Genomic DNA, 12356 nt, shown 5'->3' with positions numbered 1-12356 from the left:
CAGAAGCTTAGTGGTGTGACCTGTTTTGAAAATAAAGTATCTTGAAATTTAAAAAAAAAATCCACTGATTAATTTTTAGTTCATGTTTGATATAATTTTCTTTCTTCTTTCTTTCTTTTTTTTTTTTTTTTTTTTTTTTTGACAGGCAGAGTGGACAGTGAGATAGACAGAGAGAAAGGTCTTCCTTTACCGTTGGTTCACCCTCCAATGGCCGGCACGGCCGGCACACTGCAACCGGCACACCGCGCTGATCCGAAGGCAGGAGCCAGGTGCTTCTCCTGGTTTCCCATGGGGTGCAGGGCCCAAGCACTTGGGCCATCCTCCACTGCACTCCCTGGCCACAGCAGAGAGCTGGCCTGGAAGAGGGGCAACCGGGACAGAATCCGGCGCCCCGACCGGGACTAGAACCTGGGGTGCCGGCGCCACAGGTGGAGGATTAGCCTATTGAGCCGCGGCGCGCGCCTGATATAATTTTCTGAGACATGCTCCTATTTTGGTTTTTAGCTAGCTCTATTTCTGTCATCACACCTGTTAAATTTATATTTGCCAGGTGAGCCAAAGATGCCCACTCAGCCCATCACGTACTTTTTTTTTTTAAGATGTTATTTACTTATTTGAGAGGTAGAGTTACAGACAGTGAAAGAGAGAGACAGAGAGAAAGGTCTTCCCTCTGCTGGATCACTCCCCAGACGGCTGCAACGGCTAGAGCTGCGCCGATCCGAAGCCAGGAGCCAGGTGCTTCTTCCTGGTCTCCCATGTGGCTGCAATGTTTTTCCAGGCCATCGCAGAGAGCTGGATTGAAAGAGGGGCAACAGGGACTAGAACAAGTGCCCATAGGGGATGCCAGTGCTGCAGGCGGAGGATTAACCTACATCGCCACGGAGCCGGCCCCCCATCACTTACTTTTTTAAAAAAAAAATTTATTTATTTGAGAAAGAGTGAGGAAGAGACAGATATTCCACACCTGCTGATTGGTTCAACCCTTAAATGTTTGCAACAGCCAGGGCTGGGCCAGGCCAAAGCTGGGAGCTGAGAACTCAATCCAGAGCCCCCACTACTTGAGCCATTACCTGTTACCTCCCAGGGTGCACATCAGCAGGAAGCTAGAATCAGAGCAGAACCGGGACTCGAACTCAGGTATTCTGAAATGGAATGTAGGTGTCCCAAGTGGCCTATTCCTTGTAATGGCCACCATCCCTTCCACTAGAACCATCAGAGCTCACAAAGGCCAATACCTAACAATCTGCTTAACTGAAAACTGCCCCCTCTCACCACTTCTCAGCGCAGCTTTCAGGATGTGCATAGCTATGGGCACGCATATTTGGGGAAAGGGCATCTTGCTCAGCCACTTCCAACATCTTTTCCCTCTTCTAGTCAGAACGTTTATCTTTCTGCGTTCCTTTAAATGGAACCTCAGTGTCTCCTCTCCCCATAGGAAGACACTTCAAATGTCCTAAAGCTGCACAGATCTCAGAAAGAATGAATTATTCACTTTTCCTCAAATGTGCCACTGCTATTCTATCTCTGTACCTTAATTTATGCTGATTCTTCTACCTTGTCCAACCTCCAACTGCACGTCCAAGGTCAAAGCTCTAAATACCTTTCTAGGTACACTTCACACGCTATCTCCCATCTCAAATCTTTGCCAACTCCCCCAGCTCTGGACCTCCAACAGAATCTATGCATCTAAGACATGTATCTTTTTCTGGCCTACTCTAATTACCATTCCTAGGAAACTGAAACCTAGTCCTCTGGAGACAGGTGCCACTTTTTTTCATTTCTTCACTCCCTCAAGGTCTTGCACATAGGCTCCACAAATGTTTGAATTGAAACATAAAGGTTTGTATATATTTTACATTAATTTTAAAAGGTGTATGTATTTATTTGAAAGGCAGAAAGAGAGAGACAGAGATTCCATCCATCGGTTCACTCCCATTACTGCTGCCTCCCATGGTCTGCATCAGCAGGAGCTGCAAGGCCAAACACTGACCCCTAATTTTTCTTTATGTGGTATACTCTTCAAAACAATTCAGCTTCTTAGTAGTCCTATCTGACCTGAGACCTGCATTTTCTACCTCACAGAAGACAAAAGATACTTACTTTTCTCATCTAAAGGACAGGAAAACATGCTTGCCACTTCTCCAACACCATGCAGTGGGTTATATTAGTACACCAAGGGCTAAAACCTATTCTCAAGGCACATACATATTTGTCTATGTAAGCCTACATTTTTATCCTTCCCAAATGGGAACCATTCTAACTTTGAGAGTTATGAAATATTGCCAGTTTTCATTTTCCCTAGTATACATGCATTATTTTGAATATTGAATAAAATTGTATTTTCACCTGTGGAGAGACAGCCCCAATTCCTCACTCCCTGCAGGAATTACATAAGGACAATAGGAGACTGATCTGCTTCTTTTGTGTCCATCTTAGCCTGGATTCATATAATCTGTTGAAAAGTAGGGCATTACTTAAAATCTAGGCTACTCTGTTGTATGTTTTCCTTCCACTTAACTCTTCAGTGCCAGAGCAATCTAGATTGTAAACTCTGACTGGGAAGTGTCTTCTCATTTGTATCCTTTTCACTGTTCTTGGACTAAAAGCACACTGTAGATGCTATAGATGCACAGTCAACGATTTCAACACAGTAGTCTTAGAGTGCTTCACTTCCTACTGTCACTCCCTATTAATCTTGCTGTGTTCAGTAGCCAAAAACATGAGCTTATGGTATTATGCTTGATCCTACTGCTTTTAGAGTTCTGTTTGTCCCTAGTGGCCTGATTGACATTTCCAACCACAGTATTGGAGTTAGCAATTAAAAGAATTTTAAGTTCCTCTTTATATCTCATGCCTTGAAGTAGGAAGAACTTAGCAGAGAAAGGAGGGCTGGGAACCGTGAAGATGTTTCCTGTGTACTAACAGAAACTCCTACTCATAGGAGTAAAATAAAATGACTATGTCCTAATCCCTGGAATCAGTGAATGTTATTTGGCCAGAAAGGATAAATTAAATTAAGGATTGAGATGAATTGATCATCTTGGGTTATCTGATGAGCCCCAAAGCAATGCCATATATTATTAGAAAAGGGAGGCAAGAGAGGTGTGATACACAGAGAGGACAAAGCAATGTGACCGCAGACATAGAGGCTTGAGTGATGTGGCCACAAGCCAAGGTGTGCTGGCAGCTATCTAAAGTTGAGAGACAAGGAATGGAATGTGTCTAGAGTCTCGAGAAGGATCCTAGCCCTGCTGACACCTTTACTTCAGTGAAGCTGAAGCTGATAAACTTCTGGCCTCTAGGACTGTGAAAGAGCAAATTCCTGTTGTTTTTAGGCCAACAAATTGGTGCAGATTTGCTACAGCTGCCACCAGAAACTAATACAGCATCTTAGTTCTCAAACGCTTCTGTGCTTTCATTTTACTGCTTCCCTTCTTTCCCACATGTGTCTATCTCTATACTATTCTACCCTTCATTTTCTTCTTGTTTCTCTATGGGGATCTCTATGGGGGAGCTGCAGTAGACTAAGTGGGTTTGATTGATTTTGGTAGGATTTAAAGGTATATATTTGGATAAAAAAAGAGAAGTTTAAATTTCATTCTCTGGACAATGAGAATTTGGTGAAGAATCCCTACTCAATTTCATTTTGTATTATTAAAGTAATTTATGCTTTTCTTAAAACATTTAGAAACATAAAAATTTGGACATGAAATCCCCATATAATCCCACAACTTCCAGAGAAAAGCTTTGCTAACAATTTGGAATATAATCATCCAAAATTTTATTCTATATATATAAAATAATGTTTATATAATTATTATGTAAGTGGGGTCATGTTGTAAATTCCTTTTGCAATCTCCCATTAAAAACTTTTCAGCAAAATGAAAAGGGAAGCTATATTTTACAGAAATTAATTTTTCTGAACATGCATGTAATCTTCCTAATCCTTTCCAATTACATTATGGACTGCTGCAAGGAGAGAAATGGAAACAGTGAAAAAAAGGCTCTTGCAATAACATGGGCAAAAATTAAAGGAGGGAGTATGGCAATAGTAGTGCATCAGGAACTAGGACATTCATTTTTATTATTATTTTAAGATCTTACACCAAATAAACATTAATTTCTCCTTTTACTATGAAGAAATAAAAGATTCCACTCCTCTACATTTAAGGTGTTCACATACTCTGACTGTAATAATTGTAGTCCAAAAGGGAAGAAATCACTTTCTAAGCAGTGACAACATGGCTAAGACAATATTTCACATATAAGGATGTCTTTTCTGATTATGAAAGCATTACATAATTAAAAGACATTTGCAGAAAACATGCCAGATATTGAAAAGCAAAACAGAAACCAAAATCACACAGAATTCCATGACTCAGCTGTAACCACCATGTGCATTTTGGCTTAACTCCTTTTGGATATTTTCCTGATGCAGCAAATATCCATATATATCCATATGTGTGTGTGTGTGTGTGTATACGTTTTTCAAAATGAAATTGGGGTAATATAAGGTACTGCTTTGTGACATACAGTTTCACTTGACAATGTGATGTGTAAGCATCTTACCATGTCTTTAAATATTGTTTTTAAAGTTTTTTTTTTCAAAGTCTCATTTTGTGTTTTATTCTTTGTATTGACTTTAACAGTGATACAACTTCATTACAAAAAAAGAGCTCCAGAAATATATAAGGTGAAATATGAAAGTCTTTCCATCATCTGACTTCCCAGAGACAGGAGTGTGTAGGAGCCCACTCGCATGGGCTCATTCAATCTGACTGCGCATTTCTTCCCATGCCTATGTTCAATAGCTATACATCAACAGCCTGAAACTGGCCACTGCAGGAATATTTACATCACAAAATTGGCAAACACCACATATAAGAGCTTTTTCCCCCTGGAGAGCTGACAGTTAAACATTAGCACATCACTGCACACAACTTTCTAGACATTTTCTGCATATTTATTTTGTTTACAAAAACACCAAAAAGATACCATTTTCTAACCGGCTTTGGTGACTCAACAATGTGAAATGCTCTTCTCTTCAATACATATTCATCTATCTGAGACTTTTTAATTGCTACTTAGTATTCCCCTGACTCCACTATAATTTATTTGAGCCACTCTCCATTGATGGGTATTTTGCTTCTAATTTATGGTTATTTTAAAATAAAGTTTCAGTGAACATTTTGTATATTTGTCACATATTTTCTCAGGATAAATTTCTCCATGTAGAAATAGGGGTGGCGCGTGGGAGACCAGGAGAAGCACCTGGCTCCTGGATTCAAATCAGCGCAATGAGCAGGCCGCAGCAGCCATTGGAGGGTGAACCAATGGCAAAAAGGAAGACCTTTCTCTCTGTCTCTCTCACTATCCACTCTGCCTGTCAAAAAAAAAAAAGAAATAAAAAAAAAAAGAAAGAAATAGGGGTGGGCATCTGGCCTACCAGTTAAGATGCTGGTTTTAAGAGGTTCACATCTCAGGGCCGGTGCTGTAGCGCAGTGGGTTAAAGCCCTGGCCTGAAGCACCGGCATCATATATAGGCGCTGGTTCAAGACCCAGCTGCTCCACTTCCAATCCAGCTCTCTTCTATGGACTGGGAAAACAATAGAAGATGGCCCAAGTGCTTGGGACCCTGCACCCGCACGGGAGACCCTGAAGAAGCTCCTGGCTTCAGATCAGCGCAGTTCCAGACGTTGCAGCCAACTGGGGAGTGAACCATCAGATGGAAGACCTCTCTCTCCCTCTCTCTCTCTCTCTCTCTCTCTCTCTCCCTCTCCTCTCTCTGTGTAACTATGAATTTCAAATAAATAAATAAATATTTAAAAAAAGAGGTCACATCTCATATTGGAACACATGGGTTCGAGTCCAATCTCGGCTCCTGATTCCAGCTTCCTGCTCACATGCACCATGGGAGGTAGCAGGTGATGGCTCAAATACTTAGGTCTCTGACACCCACCTGGGAGACCTGGACTGAGTTCCCAGTGCCTGACCAGCCATGACAGCTGGGGCCTTTGGGGAGTAGATCAGTGAATGGGAGACCTGTTTCAAATTCAAATTTAAAAGAAATCTTTAGCCATTTACAGTTTAGACAGACAATACCAAATTGTCCTTTGAAAAGTTTATACTCCCATCTCAAGTACATGAAAATGTCCTGCAAAACATAATTTAAATGATTGCTTACTCTTTCAGTTTATGGATGTCTTATCATTTGGTTAATTCCTTACCATGATGCCCCCAATATTTTCATCACTTTAATAGTATTGTAATAAACACTTTTGTGTATCTTCATGTGGATCTCTTATTTTCCTAAGATACTCTTTTAAAAATATATTTTTTTTAATAGAGAAAGAGAGAGAGAGAGAACAAGCACTCCCATCTGCTGGTTCATTCCCCAAAGGCCTGCAAGGCCAGGGACCCAGCCAGGCTGAAACCAGGAGCTGGGAACTAAATTCCAGGTTTCCCATGTGAGTGGCACAAAATTACTTGAGCCTTCACCACTGCCCAGGGAGAAATGTATTAGCAGGAAGCTAGAGTCAGGAAGCTCTCAGGAATCAAACCCAGCACTCCAATGTGGGACATAGGCTAAACCCACTAGAATCAATGTACACTCTGAAGATAAATCCTTTGATATGCATTTACAGAGTTCAAGGTAAGGATATTTTTATGACATTTTGATATACATTATCAACTTCAGGTCAATATTTACAGCATATGGTTGTTTTTAATAATTTACTTGATGCTAACAAAAAAACCCCACATACTTTTAATGGTATTTAATAGTTTTTACAAATAAAGACTTGTGGGGCAAGAATCCTCTTTAGGCTGTTTTCCCTACAGTTACTCTTTGTTGGTATTTTGGGCTCAGGATTCTACCCTCTCTCTCCAACCAAATTTTGCTTTTGTGCTAAGTAGCAGTTTAAAAAATGTGTACATCAATATCTGCACATTTGGAAGTTAAACTCACCATATGAGTCATTATTAACCTGAAATGTCACACCCATGTAAGGCAAGGAATTAACCCTGGCATTTCCTTAATGACAGGAAATCAACAGCAGTCAGCGAAACAAGACCTTCACCAGACTCTGCCGGGAAATTTCCCATTTTGCAAAGCCTAAGAAAAATATTTTCCTCAAACATTAACATTTTATTTAAAAGTATCAGTTGAGTGCTTATAGCTGATAAATATTTACTCCTAAAAGTGCTGCTTTGTTCTTTTTAATTGGGGGAAAAAGAGAAACCAAATGGATGAACACTGCTACATTTTGTTACCTAAAGTGTTTTGATTGCTGCACACACAATGTTCCTCACATCTCCTCTCCTTCCCACTTCCCTTCCTCCCCACACACATCGCAGTTTCTTGCTGATGAGAAATTGGAAGAGGTGTCTGTGGGTGCATTTTACCTCATTTTGCAGATCGAGGTCTCATCAGAGCATACCATCACCATCTTGTGGTCTGCTGCCATATTACTGTTACAGATTTGAATACTGGAATGGTTTTTGCAATAGCAAGCAGGAAATTCAGCAGTCACTCCTTTTGGTAATCCCTCCCAGGGTGAGATAAAGCGTGCCAAGGGCCAAATACAGCCTGTACGCCAGGGGTTCCCACCCTGTGGTGAGATGGTATCTGCATTTATGCTGTGTTCTCACACGATTCGACTGGAGACAACAGCCAGCTGAATAAGGAAATCCAGTGAGGATTTAATCAGAGTCTTTTTTACTGTGAAGTGAAATTGCCAGCTGTGTTTTCTGTTTAAACTGCCTCGCTTTTAGTGGTTCCTTTTTATTTGTAAAAATATCGGTTGGCAGGGCAGTCTTCTTTCTCTGTCTCTTTGGCAATGCTGCTGGGGTGTTTTCCCATCTTTGTTTCAATCCCCCCCACCCCGGTATCATTTTATAATGTGCTTAACATTGTTTTCTTCCTTCCTCTTCTCTTGTGGATGTTTCTTCCTTTCGTCTCCTTTTTTCCTTCTTTTCTCTCCTCCCTTATGCTTCTCATTTTCAGTTTCTCGGAATCCTAGCTGAATATTACTTTATTTATTCCACTGCCACCAGGCTTAGAGCCCCACCCCCTTCTTTGTTGCTTCTGAGTCCTTCCCCTAGTGGTTATGGTTCCTGCTCTTCCACAGTGAGTGCGCTGACCTCAGCCTGCCTGCTGCCTGGGTCTTTTAAGGACAAAGCTCCCTGGTAACCCTTAAGTTTCAGGAAGGAAACTAAACACTACCTATTCAAGGAAGCCGGTCCTTGAGCCCAACCCCACATTCAAGAGGAAAGGTTTCAAAAATATAAACTCTGCTTCCACCCTGAGAAATAAAATAATAAACTCATTACGTTTTTTCTTTTCTTTTTTCTCTACATAAATACTAATGTTCCTGGCAAGCATACTGGAAGCTTTTCAAGCTCCATATTTGACCAAACTCTCATTTTGCATAAGGAAGAGACAATTATGCACTAGAGCTTTGGCACTGATGCTTTGATTCTTATAAAAGATAGAGGGGCCGGCGCTGTGGTGCAGCACTGGCATACCAGATGGGTGCTGGCTCAAGTCCCAGCTGCTCCATTTCCAATCCACCTCTCTGCTATGGCCTGGGAAGGCAGCGGATGGCCCAAGTCCATGGGCCCCAGCGCAGAAAAAGCTCCTGGCTCCTAACTTCAGATTGGCCCAGCTCTAACCATTGTGATATTTGGGGAGTGAACTAGCGGATGAAGACCTCTCTCTCTCTCTCTCTCTCTGTCTCCTTTGTGCCTCTCTGTAACTCTGCCTTTCAAATAAATAAATAAATCTTAAAAACAAAAAGTGAGTGAGATTAGTAGTGGCGAGAAGAAAGATGTTTTGGAAAAGGTTTGCTATCATTTTGGAAAATAGCTTAAATATAATTATCTTTTTTCTGGATACACTAAAAACTGTTGCATGGGGTAATCAGCTTTACATTCGAATAGCTTTATCATTCCAACAGGGTAAACAGAGCTCCTATATACAAAAACAGTATTTGAGGCAAGTGATATGATCCCCAGTTTATGGTGCATTATGCATTTCTTACTGTGGACTACAGAAATAAAAAGCACTTTCATTTATCAGCCTAATCACCCCAGATTTACTTTTTTCAGACTTTGAAAACTTCTATAAAGTCCTAGATATCAAAGGAGTAGGAAGAGTTGAATGAAGGATAACAAGACTCTCCATTACCTGCTCTCCTTGGGTATTTACATTTTAATGATAGCTTTATACATACTATTCACAATTTTCCATCTGTACCCACATAAGAATATTTTATATTTTAGACACAAAATCTTTTTTAAATTTTTTTTTTTTTTTGACAGGCAGAGTGGACAGTGAGAGAGAGACAGAGAGAAAGGTCTTCCCTCTGCCGTTGGTTCTCCCTCCAATGGCCGCCGCGGTAGCACGCTGCGACCGGCGCACCGCGCTGATCTGATGGCAGGAGCCAGGTGCCTCTCCTGGTCTCCTGTGCGGGTGCAGGGCCCAAGGACCTGGGCCATCCTCCACTGCACTCCCGGGCCACAGCAGAGAGCTGGCCCGGAAGAGGGGCAACCAGGACAGGATCGGCGCCCCGACTGGGACTAGAACCCGGTGTGCCGGCGCCGCAAGGCGGAGGATTAGCCTAGTGAGCCAGGGCGCCGGCCTTAAATTTATTTTTTAAAGAACACAAATTTCAGGCCGGAGCCGCAGCTCACTAGGCTAATCCTCTGCCTGAGGCGCCGGCACCCCGGGGTTCTAGTCCCGGTTGGGGCGCCGGATTCTGTCCCGGTTGCTCCTCTTCCAGTCCAGCTCTCTGCTGTGGCCCGGGAAGGCAGTGGAGGATGGCCCAGGTCCTTGGGCCCTGCACCCGCACAGGAGACCAGGAGGAAGCACCTGGCTCCTGGCTTCAGATCCACGCAGCGCGCCAGCCATAGCGGCCACTTGGGGGGGTGAACCAACGGAAAAAGGAAGACCTTTCTCTCTGTTTCTCTCTCTCTCTCTAACTCTGCCTGTCAAAAAATAAAAAAAATAGGATAGCACAATTTATCTTATAGGGTTGTTGTAAAAATTGAACAAATTAATTCTGGTCTGCAATCCCTTATCCACAATTCTGAAACCCAAGAAGCTCTGAAATGGAAAGTTCTTTTCATTCATTCTTTGAATGTCAGAGAAGGAACCTAACTGACTTAAGCTTTTTAAAGTTTTGTTTTAGTTTGAATTTGCATACCCTTTAGCATAGCAATTTTATTTTGATTATAGGATGCTACTCAGACTTCACTGGATGGAGTAAATAATAGTTTAGGCAATGTATTTATTATCTTTCCAAATCTGGAGGGGTAGGGAATGTGAAGTTTGGAATACATATGGCTCTGAGGTTTTGGGAAAAGAGCTATGGGCTTCTATAGAAAATGCACTTAAAACAGTGCCTGGCACAATGTATTATCATCTGTGTTATCTGTTGTTATCACCAGCTAAACCACATAATGTACCACTTTTATTCATAATGTTTTTCTTAAAGTTAATAATTATCTTGGTTTTCTGTTGGTTTAGTTTTAATGTGTCAGTTACAATTTTTTTTACTTACCAATAACTGAAAAAATTATTTTAAATATTCAAATACATTAGATATAAATTTATACAACTGAGTATATATTTATTTTTTAAAGATTTTATTTTTATTTATTTGAAAGAGTAACAGAGAGAGGTAAAGGCATAGATAGAGGTCTTCCACCCGCTGGTTCACTCCTCAAATGGCTGCCAAGGCCAGCACTATGCTGATCAGAAGCCAGGAGCCAGGAGCTTATTTCAGGTCTCTCACGTGGGCGCAGGGGCTCAAGCACTTAAGCCACCTTCCACTGCTTTTCCAGGCCACAGCAGAGAGCTGGATCAGAAGAAAAAGAAGCCGGGACTAGAACCGATGCCCATATGGGATTCCGGTGCTTCAGGCGAGGGCTTCAACCCACTGTGCCACAGCAGCGGCCCCGAAAGTATATATATTTATAAATTAGTTCCTGTATTTCATCTCCATCAAAATGCAAGCTTCTAAGAACAGACACTCACATTCAGTGTATTTTGCGCTCCATTGTATCTTTAGTCCCTAAAATACTTCTGGGATCAGGAAGACTTTCAAATCTTTATAGGATGGCTGAATGTGGCAGGTATTCCATCAGCTTGGTTTCCTTCCCAGTCTGTTCTCTCTTGGAAACTTCTGTACTCTTGTTCCACCTGGACCAGCAGCCTTTCAGGCCTGCAGGTTCACACACCCTAGGAATTCCTTTTGCCTCTTTCCACTGATGGGTTTCCTGCCTCAATAGGTGTTCTCTTTCTTGGTTTAGTCTTCCATTTTGGTGAAACCACAATACATAGACTGTACAATTTTTGAGCAACTAACTATTTCGGTTGCTACTGCTATGTAACAAAGTGTCTCCAAACACAAGGGTATTATGCTACAACATTTATTATTTCCTGGGTTCTGGGAAACAAAATTGAGGAAAGGGTTAGCTGGCTACTGTGGCTAGGAGTCTCTCATTGAGGTTGCTTTCAAAACAAGGCGAAAGCTGAAACTGCAGGTCCACAGCTGGTGTCCAAAGAAATCTAGGATGGATCCTTTCCCTTCGAAATTTTGAAAGTAATTACCCATAGTTTTCTAGTTTCCAGAAAAACTGTTGAGAAATCTAATGTGATTGTAATTCTAGATCTTTCTTACGTCAGCTGAGTTTTCTCTCTAGAATCCTTTAGCATATTCTTTTTATCCTCAAGTTTCATGTGAATTAGGGAATTGCTCTAATAAGCCTGGTTGAATTTTGGGTTCTACTCAATTTTACTTCTCAATTACTGAGTTTTCTCCCATTACTTCATCAACCTACCTTGAATCATCTCAAGAAAAGTTCTCTTGGGGCTGGCACTGCGGCGTAACAGGTAAGCTGCTTCCTGCAGTGCCGGCATCCCATACGGTCACTGGTTCGAGACCCAGCTGCTCCAGTTCCGATCCCGCTCTCTGCTACGGCCTGGGAAAACAGTAGAAGATGGCCCAAGTCGTTGGGCCCCTGCACCCACGTGGGAGACCTGAAAGAAGCACCTGGCTCCTAGCTTTGGATTGGCACAGCTCCGGCTGTTGTGGCCAACTGGGGAGTGAACCAGCAGATGGAAGACCTCTCTCTCTCTCTCTCTCTCTTTCTCTCTCTCTCTGCCTTTCCTTCTCCCTGTGTAACTCTGATTTCAAATAAATAAAAGAATCTTAAAAAAATAAAGAATGGTATACTATCACAATTTAAAAAAGAAAAAGAAAAAAGGAGAGGTTCCTCACCTCATCCATAATGATCATCATTATCCCACTTACAATTCTTCAGCACCTATACATAGATTATAATTTCCTTCT

General features: G+C 41.7%; 1 protein-coding gene across 1 annotated transcript in view; it reads right to left on the bottom strand.

Annotated features, from left to right (window-relative positions):
• Positions 1 to 12356, bottom strand: part of MAPK6 (mitogen-activated protein kinase 6) — an 86334-nt gene that overhangs the window by 70909 nt on the left and 3069 nt on the right. The window lies entirely within an intron of this gene.

The sequence above is a fragment of the Lepus europaeus genome, chromosome 11 (assembly GCF_033115175.1).
Source record: "Lepus europaeus isolate LE1 chromosome 11, mLepTim1.pri, whole genome shotgun sequence".
NCBI lineage: Eukaryota > Metazoa > Chordata > Mammalia > Lagomorpha > Leporidae > Lepus > Lepus europaeus.
The sequence above is the reverse complement of the archived record's forward strand: the minus strand, read 5'-3'. Positions and strand labels throughout refer to the sequence as shown.